The sequence below is a fragment of the Carlito syrichta genome, unplaced genomic scaffold, assembly GCF_000164805.1.
Source record: "Carlito syrichta isolate Samal-C Ts95f unplaced genomic scaffold, Tarsius_syrichta-2.0.1 Scaffold316346, whole genome shotgun sequence".
Taxonomy (NCBI): domain Eukaryota; kingdom Metazoa; phylum Chordata; class Mammalia; order Primates; family Tarsiidae; genus Carlito; species Carlito syrichta.
In genome coordinates, this window is record NW_007260442.1 from 1,359,798 (window position 1) to 1,371,519 (window position 11,722).

The window sequence follows — 11,722 nt, forward strand, 5'->3', positions numbered from 1 at the left end:
AAAAAAAAAAAAAAAAGTTGCAAAGAATTGCACAGAAGTTAGATTGAAAAATATAGTTTATTTAGAAAGTAAATTAGGAAGAGAGAGAGGCGATTCACCTCACCAAGGTTGGGAGGAGACCAAAGCTAGGAAACATGGAGAACATAACTCAAGGAACCACATGGCCAGACCACAGTTTAGCAAAGCAATAGTTAGAAAGTAGATGAGAGAAAGAGAGAGAGAGAGAGAGAGAGAGAGAGAGAGAAAGATAGAGAGAGAGAGAGAGATTCACTTCACCAAGGTAGGGGACAGGGTTAAATCTGGGAAACATGGATGGCCTGGCCATAGGTTAATGAGCATATGGCCTGGCAGTGCTTAGCAAAGCAATGGCCATCATTGGTTTAGTTTACTCATTTTTAATTATTCGTTTAACCACAAACTCTTTCTTTGAAAATTTAACATATTACTCCATCGTGCTCTGGCTTCCACTGACACTGTTAAGAGAATCCAATGTCATTCTGATCCCTGATCCTTTGTAGGATAGCTACATTTTCAGGCCAGGTGCTGTGGCTCATGCCTATAATCCCAGCACTTTGGGAAGTTGAGGCAAGAGGATTGCCTGAGCCCAGGGGTACGAGACCAGACTGGGCAATTTGGTGAGACCTCCTCTTTACAATAAATCAAGAGAAATTAGTTGGGTGTGGTGACGTAAGCTACTTGAAGGGTTGAGGTAGAAGGATCTCCTGAGCCCAGTAGGTCAAGGCTGTGGTGGCCGTGAGTATGCCACAGCATTCTAGCCTGGGCAACAGAGGGAGACTCCGACTCCAAAATAAATAAATAAATAAATAAATAGAAATCTACATTTTGTCTGCAAACTTACGGGATCTTTTCTTTGCACTGGGTACTCATGTTCTTCAATTCTAGGACATTTTAATTTTTTTTTTTTTTTGGCTCCCTCAAGAGACTCAGATGAAAATAATTTTTTTATTTTGAGTCAGAGTCCCACTCTGTCACCCAGGCTGGAGTGCAGTGGTGACACACTCACAGCCACCCCAGCATCGACCTGCTGGGCTCAGGTGATCCTTCCGCCTCAGCCTTCCAAGTAGCTGGAACTACAGGCGTGTGCTACCACATCCAGCTAATTTTTTGAGATATTGTAGAGACGAGGTCTCACCAAGTTGCCCAGGCTGGTCTTGGACCCATGGACTCAGGCAATCCTCTCACCTCGGCCTCCCAAAGTGCTGGGATTATAGGCTTGAACCACTGTGCCCGGCTGAAAATAAAATTTTTAAATAACCACTTTCTTCTTTCTGGTTTCTTTCTCTGGAATTTCTATTACTCAGGGGTCATATTTCCTGGACTGGGCCACTAACCTTATTTTTTTGTTACCTTTTTTTTTTTGAGTCAGGGTCTCACTTTGTCGCCTGGGCTGGAGTGTAGTGGCACAATCACGATGATCATGGCTTATGGCAACCTCGACATCCTGGGCTCAAGTGATCCTTCCACCTCAGCATCCCAAGTAGCTGGAACTACAAGCATGCACCACTGTGTTTGGCTAATATTTTAATTTTATTTTATTTTTATAGAGATGAGGTGTCGCTGTGTTGCCCACTCTGGTCTTGAACTCCTGGGCTCAAGCAATTTGCTCACCTTGGCCTCCCAGAGTGCTGGGATTACAGGCGTGAGTTCTCTTCTTTTTCTTTGTGTTTTTGCTCTATGTTCTGGGAGATATCCTCAACTTAATCTTCCAGCCCAGACAAGAAGCATATCACTTAAGCAGGTCAGATTCTCCTAGGCAGTCTCTTGCCTGGAGGAAAAAGGCTGGTTGACGTTTCTGGTAGTATTAGGTTGGTGCAAAAGTAATTGCAATTTCAGTCCATGACTTTTATTATTTATTTATTTATTTGAGTCAGAGTCTCACTCTGTCGCTCAGGCTGGAGTGCAGTGGCATGCTCACGGCCACTGCAGCCTTGATCTGCCGGGCTTAGGCAATTCTTCCGCCTCAGCCTTCCAAGTAGCTGGAACCACAGGCACGCACCACCACACCCAGCTAATTTTTTATGTAAAAATCCGTGGTTCAGGATTCGACGAACTCTTGGAAAGCATTTTCTGCATCCTGCTGGTTATGGAAGCATTTTCCCTGCAAAAAGCCCTTGAGATGCTTGAAAAAGCAGTAGTCAGTTGACAAGAGGTCAGGTGAATATGGTGGATGAGGCAAAACTTTGTAACCCAATTCAAAGTTTTGGTTGGTTGTGTGACATGCAGTCGGGTGTTATTGTGGAGAAGAATTGGACCCTTTTTGTTGACCAATGCCAGCTGCAGGCATTACAGTTTTCAGTGCATCTCATGGATTTGCTGAGCATACGTCTCAGATGTAATGGTTTTGTCAGGATTCAGAAAGCTGTAGTGGATCTGACCAGCAGCAGGTCACCAAACAGTGACCATGACCTTTCTTTGGTGCAAGTTTGGTTTTGGTAAGTGCTCTGGATCTTCTTCTCAGTCCAACCACTGAGCTGATCGTCGCTGGTTGTTGTATACAATACACTTTTCATTGTACATCCTAATCCAATCAAGAAACTGTTGTGTAGAATAAGAGAAGATGACACTTCAAAACAATGATTTTTTAAAAATTTTCAGTCAGTTCATGCAGCACCCACTTACTGAGTTTTTTCACCTTTCCACTTTGCTTCAAATGCCGATTGAGTTCTTCAAGCAACTTCTCGTGTAGTTGCAAGAGGATCAGCTTTGATGATTGCTCTCAATTGGCTGTTGTCAATTTCAGATGGCCTGCCACTGTGTTCCTCGTCTTCAAGGCTCGTCTTCTTTGCAAAACTTCTTGAACCACCACTGCACGATATGTTTGTGAGCAGCTCCTGGGCCAAATGCATTGTGGATGTTGCTAGTTGTCTTTGCTGCTTTACGATTCATTTTGAACCCGAATAAGAAAATCACTCAAATTTGCTTTTTGTCTAACATCATTTCCATAATCTAGAACCAATATAAAATAAACAGCAAGTAATAAATCATTAGCAAAAAAACATAAAGCAAGAAATATGCATTAAAAGGATGCATAACACGACCACATTTATTTAAGAAGGTATTCCAATATCAAACGGCAAATATCAACGGCAAATGCAAAAACTGCAATTACTTTTGCATGGACCTAAAGGTGGAGGGAAAGGGCTGGGCTTTTCTTTTCTTTTTTTTTTTGAGTTGGAGTCTCACTCTGTCGCCCAGACTGGAGTGCAGTGGCCGCTCCCGGCCACCGCAACCTTGACCTGCTGGGGTCCGGCGATCCTTCTGCCTCAGCCTTTCAAGTAGCTGGAACTACAGGCACGCGCTACCACGTCCGGCTAATTTTTTTATTTATTGTAGAGATGAGGTCTCACCAAGTTGCCCAGGCGGGTCTCGAACCCGCGGGCTCAGGCAATCCACTCACCTCAGCCTCCCAAGGCACGAGATTACAGGCTGAGCCACCGAGCCCGGCTAGGGCTGGGCTTTTCTATGTTCAACATGTGGCCATACACAAGTAGCCGCTTAATGACAAGCCTCCATGTTTCAGGACAGCAGCTTGTTCCTCGCCGCTGCCTGTGTCTTTCAGGTCAGAAAACCTCTACTTCTTCTCCAAGAAGCCTCTAGACTTCACCGAAGATCCAGAAGGGATAGAGTGTAATCAAGGGATTTATTTTTATTCGAAATGGTACTCATTCTGGCCTTTTTTATTTCCTCTCCTCCCTCAATACTATCCCATGTTAACTCTAGCTCCAGATTCCAAGATATTTGACATGCCTAGTTTCTGGGCCTCTTCATTATTCTGCAGAATAAATTGGGTTGTTTTTCATTTCTGTGATTTTGTTATAGGCCAAGGCTCAGGGAATGAGGGTTGCTTACATTTCTCATGTTTAATTCAAAGCTGTTTATTTAAATGTACCAAGGTAACTCCTTTGATGGTTGCAACTTTCCATTTTCCCCCTTAAGGAACTACAAAATTTAAAGTCCATGTAGTGGTCAGGTGCGGTGGCTCAGCCTATAATCCCAGCACTTTGGGAGGCCGAGGCGTGAGGATTGCTTGAGCCCGGGGGTTCGAGATCAGCCTGGGTAACTTGATGAAACCTCATCTCTACAATTAAAAAAATAATAACACTAATAGGCCGGGCTCAGTGTCTCAGCATGTAATCCCAGCACTTTGGGAGGCCGAGGGGAGTGGACTGCCTGAGTCCATGGGCTTGAGACCAGCCTAGGCAACTTAGTGAGTCCTCATCTCTACAATAAATCAAAAATTAGCCAGGCGCTGTCATGTGCATCTGTAGTTCCAGCTACTTAGAAGGCTGAGGTGGAAGGAACGCCTAAGCCCAGCAGGCTGAGGCTACAGTGACCGTGAGCGTGCCAATGCTCTCTAGCCTGGGCAACAAGAGTGAGAATCTAACTCAAAAATAAATAAAATGTCAACATGATTAGGAGATCTTGGGTCACGCAGAAACTGTCCGTAGGCCTTGTTAATTCAGCCTTGGGAATGGGTAAAGGGATTAGGAGACCTTGAGTCTTGCCGTTGTTAATGTAGCCATGGGATGGGCGAGAGGCTATGGAGTATATATTCTGAGTAAGTTGAACTGTCGTGGAGCAAACCTTTGGGTGAATACACCAACTTGATTCCAGATTCCATGGTATCACATTAAACACCCATTTCGCTCAGCCCTCTGCCTCTTGTCTCTGATGGACCTGGGAAGAGAGCCACCGGTGTGTAAGGCTGGAACGGTTTGGCTTTCTTGAAACAGGTAAATCCATCAGTTTTCTAACTTCCTTTTTCAAAAAATTGTTTTTCCTTTTGTTGTAGAGACAGGGTCTCACTATGCTGCCCAGGCTGGTCTTAAACTCCTGGCTTCAAGCAGTTTTCCCGCTGTAGCTTCCCAAAGAGCTGGGATTACAGGCATTAGCCACTGTGCCTGGCCTACTTTCCAATATCCAAAAGTGTGGTAGATGATGACTCTATTTTCCTCCTCCTCCCTATAGGTTTGTTTTTGGCTTTATTTCCCCCCACCCCAGAGTCTCGCTTTATTGCTCAGGCTTCAGTGCAGTGGTGTGATCATAGCTCACTGCCAACACGCTCAGGTAATTTTTAAATTTTTTTTTTTTTTTTTTTTTTTTGAGTTGGAGTCTCACTCTGTCACCCAGACTGGAGTGCAGTGGCCGCTCCCGGCCACCGCAGCCTCGCCTGCTGGGCTCTGGCAATCCTTCCGCCTCAGCCTTCCGAGTAGCCGGAATTACAGGCATGCGCTACCACGCCTGGCTGATTTTTTTATTTATTGTAGAGATGAGGTCTCGCTGCCCAGGCGGGTCTCGAACCCGCGGGCTCAGGCAATCCACTCATCTCAGCCTCCCAAAGGCGCGGGATTACAGGCTGAGCCACTGAGCCTGGCTATTTTAAAATTTTTTTAGAAACGGTGTTTCACTATTTTACCCAGACATGTCTTAAACTCTTGGGCTCAAGCCATCCCCCCACCTCAGCCTCCCAAAGTGCTGGGACTACAGGCAGGAGCTATCGTCCTGGACAGGTTTTTTTCTTATTTAATCAGTTTTCTGTAGTTCAGAGAAAAAGAAAAATTGCCCCAAAATGGGGCCTTTGAAGTCCTGCCTTCACATGGATGGCCTCTGATGGGATTCCTCATCCTGGGGGGCCCTGGGCCTCCATGCCTCCCTCCTCATCCCCCAGTTCTCCCAAACATAGCTGTCCTTCAGGTCAGTTGAGTTAGGAGGCAATGCCTGCAGGACAGACGAGTGGCTCCAGTGTCCAATTTAAGAAGTTAGAGGGCCAGGCTCGGTGGCTCAGCCTGTAACCCCGCGCTTTGGGAGACTGAGGTGAGTGGACTTCCTGAGCCTGCGGGTTCGAGACCTGCCTGGGCAACTTGGTGAGACTTCATCTCTGCAATAAATAAAAAATTAGCCGGGCGTGGTAGCACGTGCCTGTAGTTCCAGTTACTTAGAAGGCTGAGGTGGAAGGATCGCTGGAGCCCAACAGGTTGAGGCTGCGGTGGCCGGTTGCGGCCACTGCACTCCAGTCTGGGTGACGGAGTAAGACTTCAACCCCCCCCAAAAAAAGAAGTTAGAAAATACAATAAACCCCAGAACAATCTAAGGAAGGAGATAATAAAAACAAAATGGAAATTAGCAAAACAAAACCAAGAGCTGATTCTTTGAAAAGGCAAAGTAGGCAAACCTCTGGAAAGATTGATCAAGAAAAGAAAAGATACAAATTTTTATTTTCATTCATTATGAATGAAAAGGGACACAACTATGGTTAAAACAGAGATGACAAGCCAGGCTTTGGTGGCTCAGCCTGTAATCCCGCGGCTTTGGGATGCTGAGGTGAGTGGATTGCCTGAGCCCGCGGGTTCGTGACCCGCCTGGGCAGCGAGACCTCGTCTATACAATAAATCAAAAAATCAGCCTGGCATGGTAGCGCCTGCCTGTAATTCCGGCTACTCAGAAGGCTGAGGAGGAAGGATCGCCGGAGACCAGCAGGTAGAGGCTGCGGTGGCCGGGAGCGGCCACTGCACTCCAGTCTGGACGACAGAGTGAGACTCCAACTCAAAAAAAGAAAAAAGAAAAAAAAAAAGATTGATGACAGAGATTTGCTTTTTTTTTTTTTAATTTTTCATTTATTTTGGGCCATATACACAGACTGGATGATCTTTGGTATGCCCCCAAACAGAGGCTTAAAGACAAAAAGACAAAGACAGTCAAAGATTTGGAGATTCTATCCTCTTATGGGGCTATATTTGCAAATTAAAAATTAGTGTTAAAAAAGATAAGAGAATGCCATACCAACAAATCTGAAGACTTAATACACATACATTCCTGCAAAAACTGGAATTTAAAAAAATAGAAATTTACTCTTTGGCCTCGGTTGCCGACATGCCATCCAGACTGAGGAAGACTTAGAAACTTCGGGGCCATGTGAGCCATGGCCATGGCCACACTGGCAAGCACTGAAAGCACCTGGGAGGCCGTGGTAACGCTGGTGGCATGCATCACCACAGGCTCAACTTCAACAAGAATCATCCAAATTAGTTCGGGAGAGTTGGTATGAAGCATTACCACCTAAAGAGGAACCAGAGCTTCTGTCCAACAGTCAACCTTGATAAATTGTGAACTTAAAAAATTTTTTTTTGAGCCGGAGTCTCACTTTGTCACCCTGGCTGGAGTGCAGTGGCAAGTTCATGGCCACCACAGCCTAGACCTGCTGTGCTCAGGCAATCCTTCCACCTCAGCCTTTCAAGTAACTGGAACCACAGGTGTGCACCATCATGCCTGGAAAAAAATTTTTTTTTGAATTATTGTAGAGACGAAGTCTCACCATGTTGTTCAGCTGGTCTTGAACCCCTGAGCTCAGGCAATCCTCTCACCTCCACCTCCCAAAGTGCTGGAATTACAGGTGTGAACTACGGTGCCCGGCCGAAATTATGGACTTTGTTGAGTAAGCAGACATAGGTGAATGCTGCTAAAAACAAGACTAGAGCTGCTCCCATCATTGATGTGCTAAGATCGGGTTACTACAAAGTTCTGAGAAAGGGAAAGCTCCCAAAGCAGCATGTAATCATGAAGGAAAATTCTTCAGCAGAAGTGCTGAGGAGAAGATTAAGGGTGTGTGAGGATCTTGTGTCCTGGTGGCCTGAAGCCACATGGAGGGAAGTTCCTCAAATGCTAATGAATGCTTAAAAACATAGAAATTTGGAACAGTCCTAAAACTGTTAAAGAAATTAAAGCAATAATGAAAAATATTCCCATGAAGAAAAGTCGAGGCCAACAAGGTTTTATAGGTTAATTTGCTATAGCTTCCTGGGTTTTTATGTCCACTGCACAGAGAAGTCAATACACTGAGACAGCAGTTGTAAAAGTAGAGAGTTTAATAGTTGTCTGGCATAGCTGGGCACAGTGACATGCCTGTAATCCCAGCTCTTTGGGAGGTGGAGGCCAGAGGATTGCCTGAGCCCAGGGGTTCGAGACCAGCCTGGGTAACTTAGCAAGACCTTGTCTTTAAAATAAATAAAAAATTAGCCAGGTATGGTGGCGTGTGCCTGTGTTTCCAGCTACTTGGAAGGCTGAGGCAAAAGGATCACCTGAGTCCAGCAGGTTGAGGTTGCGGTGGCTGTGAGCATGCCACTGCACTTCAGCCTGGGTGACAGAGTGAGACTCTGACTCAAAAATAAAAAATAAAAAAATCGTTGCCAGGCAGCTAAGCAAGGGAGCAGAAGATATTTTTCAAATTCACCTCCCTGAAAACTCAGAGGCTAGGGCTTTTAAGGGTACTTGGCAGGTAGGGGTCTAGGGAATTAAGACCGCTGATCGGTTGGGGATGAAATCACAGAGGTGTTGAGATTGTCTTTGTGCACTGAGTCAGTTTCTGGGTGGGAGTTATGGGTCACTGGTCTAGTTGGCATCAGATGGTCTACCAGAATGCAATGTCTAAGAAATATCTCAAACACCAGTCTTAGGTTTTACAATAGTGATGTTATCTTATAGAACAGTTGAGGAAATTACAAATCTTGTAAACAATGGAAGCGGGAGAGGGAATCCCTAGTGATCAAAGCTGCTCATGCCTTTTGGCAGATTAAACTTGTAGATACCATCAAGGAGGTTGGCATGACCTACAGCCCATTGTTGATTAATGAAAAACAAGTTCATTAATCTTGCAGGAAGATTAATAGAATCTGGATTCTAGAATCACCCAGGGGCTAGAATATACATGGAGGGAGAAAGGAGAAAAAAAAAAAAGTGTACCAAACATTTTACAATTTAGCTACCACTATATTTTAACAAAATTCAGCCCCCTCATTATGACTCTAACCTTGTGGCTTTTTATTAATTGTGCAAAGGTGATTTCAAATCCTACCACTATTTCAAGGAGTAGATCACTCTAATCTTATATGAATTCTTCCAGAAAATAGAAAAGTAAGGAATACTCCCAAATTTAATACTTGAAGCCAGTATACTCTTAATAGCAAAATTAGACAAGTGCAGCATGTCAAAGGAAAATTACAGGCCTGCTTTACTCACGGCTCTAGGTGTGGTAATCCTAAGTAACATATGATTAAAATAATCCGACTGTGTATAATGAAGATAATGTACCATGACCAAGGGAGGTTTATCTCAGGAAAACAAAGATGACTTAATATTAGAAAATTTATAAAGGCAATTTTAATAGATTACAAAAGAAAAAGCATATGATCACTTCAGTAGATGCAGAAAAGGTATTTGATAAAAGTATATACGATTTATTTTTTTACTTTTTTTTTTTTTTTTTTTTTAGTTGGAATCTCACTCTGTCGCCCAGACTGGAGTGCAGTGGCCGCTCCCGGTCACTGCAGCCTCAACCTGCTGGGCTCCGGCGATCCTTCCGCCTCAGCCTTCCAAGTGGCCAGAATTACAGGCATGTGCTACCACACCCGGCTGATTTTTTGATTTATTGTAGAGATGAGGTCTCGCTGCCCAGGCGGGTCTCGAACCCGCAGGCTCAGGCAATCCACTCACCTCAGCCTCCCAAAGGCCCGGGATTACAGGCTGAGCCATCGAGTCCAGCTGTATATACGATTTATAAAAAATATCTAAGCATATTGGAAATAGAAGGAAATTTTCTTAATATGATAAAGAATATCTATTTAAAAAATCTAAAGGAAACATAACTTAATATGTAAACATTAGAAACATTTCCTCACAACATGATGTGGAGTGATTAAAAAAAAAAGCATTTCCGAGCCGGTCTCGGTGGCTCAGCCTGTAATCCTGTGCCTTTGGGAGACTGAGGTGAGTGGATTGCCTGAGCCCGCGGGTTCGAGACCCGCCCGGGCAGCGAGACCTCATCTCTACAATAAATCAAAAAATCAGCCAGGCGTGGTAGCGCGCCTGTAATTCTGGCTACTCGGAAGGCTGAGGCGGAAGGATCGCCGGAGCCCAGCAGGTCGAGGCTGCGGTGGCTGGGAGCGGCCAATGCACTCCAGTCTGGGAGACAGAGTGAGACTCCAACTCAAAAAAAAAAAAAAGCATTTCCTTTAAAGTCAGTATAAAATAAGGATGTCTACTATTACCTTTTAAATCCAACATTGTACTTTTGAATTTATTATTGTTAAATAAGTTAATAAATTCAATGACAAATTGCAAAAATAAAATAAAAAGGAAGCCGGGCTCGGTGGCTCAGCTTGTAATCCCAGCGCTTTGGGAGGCTGAGGTGAGTGGATTGCCTGAACCCACGGGTTCGAGACCCGCCTGGGCAACTTGGCGAGACCTCATCTCTACAATAAGTCAAAAATTAGCCGGGCTCCTGTAGCTACTTGGCTACTTGGAAGGCTGAGGTGGAAGGACTACCGGAGCCCAGCAGGTGCAGTGCTGGAGCACTGCACTCGTCTGGGTGACAGAGTGAGACTCCAACTCAAAAAAAAAAAAAAATATATATATATATATATATAAAAATAAAAAGGAAATAAATTAATGGTGCATATTTGAAAAGAAGGAGATAAACTGTTATTATTTGCAGATGATATGTTTATTGAGAAAACCCAAAGGAATCACAGGCCAATTAAAAGGTAGCAAGATTTCTGAATATAAGATCAATAGGCAAAAGTCAATTAAATTTTTAGTCATTAAAAAAGAAACACTGTGCCTGCCAGGTGCGGTGGCTCATGTCTATAATCCCAGCACTTTGAAAGGAGACCAAGGTGAGAGGATTGTTTGAGCCCACAGGTTCAAGACCAGCCTGGGCAACTTGGCAAGACCTTATCTCTACAATAAATAAAAAAATTAGCTGGGTGTGGTGGCACATGCCTGTAGTCCCAGCTACTTGAAAGGCTGAGGCAGAAGGATTGCCTGAGTACAGCAGGTCGAGGCTGCAGTGGCTGTGAGCATGCCACTGCACTCTAGTCTGGGTGACAGAGTGAGACTCTGACTCAAAAAAAAGAAACACCAATGGTAAATAAGCATGAAAATATGCTCAATCTTGGTAGTTATCTAGGAAGTTCAGATTTAAACATAGACATAGCATTTTATACCTATCAGATTGGGAAGGTATTTTTTTTTTTTTTGGAGGTTTGGTTTTACTCAGACACCCAGGCTGGAGTACAGTAGCACAATCACTGTTCACCGTAGCCTCCAACTTCTGGGCTCAAGAGATCTTCCTGTTTCAGCCTCCAAGTAGCTGGAACTACAGGTGCATGTCACCTTGCCTGGCTGATTTTCTTATTTTTTTGGTGGAGATGGGGGTCTTGCTTTGTTGTCCAGGTTGGTCTCAAACTCTTGGTCTCAAGTGATCTTTCCACTTCAGCCTCCCAAAGTGCTGGGATTATAGGTATGAGCCACTGCACCTGACTGATTTTTATATTTTTATTTATTTTCATCATTTATTTATTTATTTATTTATTTGAATTGGAGTCTCACTCTGTCGCCCAGGCTGGAGTGCAGTGGCATACTCACGGCCACCTGGGCTCAGGAGATCCTTCCGCCTAATCCTTCTGAGTAGCTGGAACTACAGGAACTCACCACCATGCCCGGTTAATATTTTCATTTATTGTAGAGATGAGGTCTCGTCAAGTTTCCCAGTTTCCCAGGCTGGTCTGGAACCCGTGGGCTCAGGCAATCCTCTCATCTCAGCCTCCCAAAGTGCTGGGATTATAGGCGTGAGTCAGAGCGACCGGCAGATTTTTACTTTTTTTTTTTGAGTTGGAGTCTCACTCTGTCACCCAGACTGGAGTGCAGT

At 44.4% G+C, this 11,722-nt stretch overlaps 1 pseudogene; it reads left to right on the forward strand.

Moving 5' to 3' along the window:
• Positions 1–6,891: 6,891 nt before the first annotated feature.
• On the forward strand, positions 6,892–7,652 carry LOC110594585 (annotated as a pseudogene).
• The last annotated feature ends 4,070 nt before the right edge of the window (positions 7,653–11,722 follow it).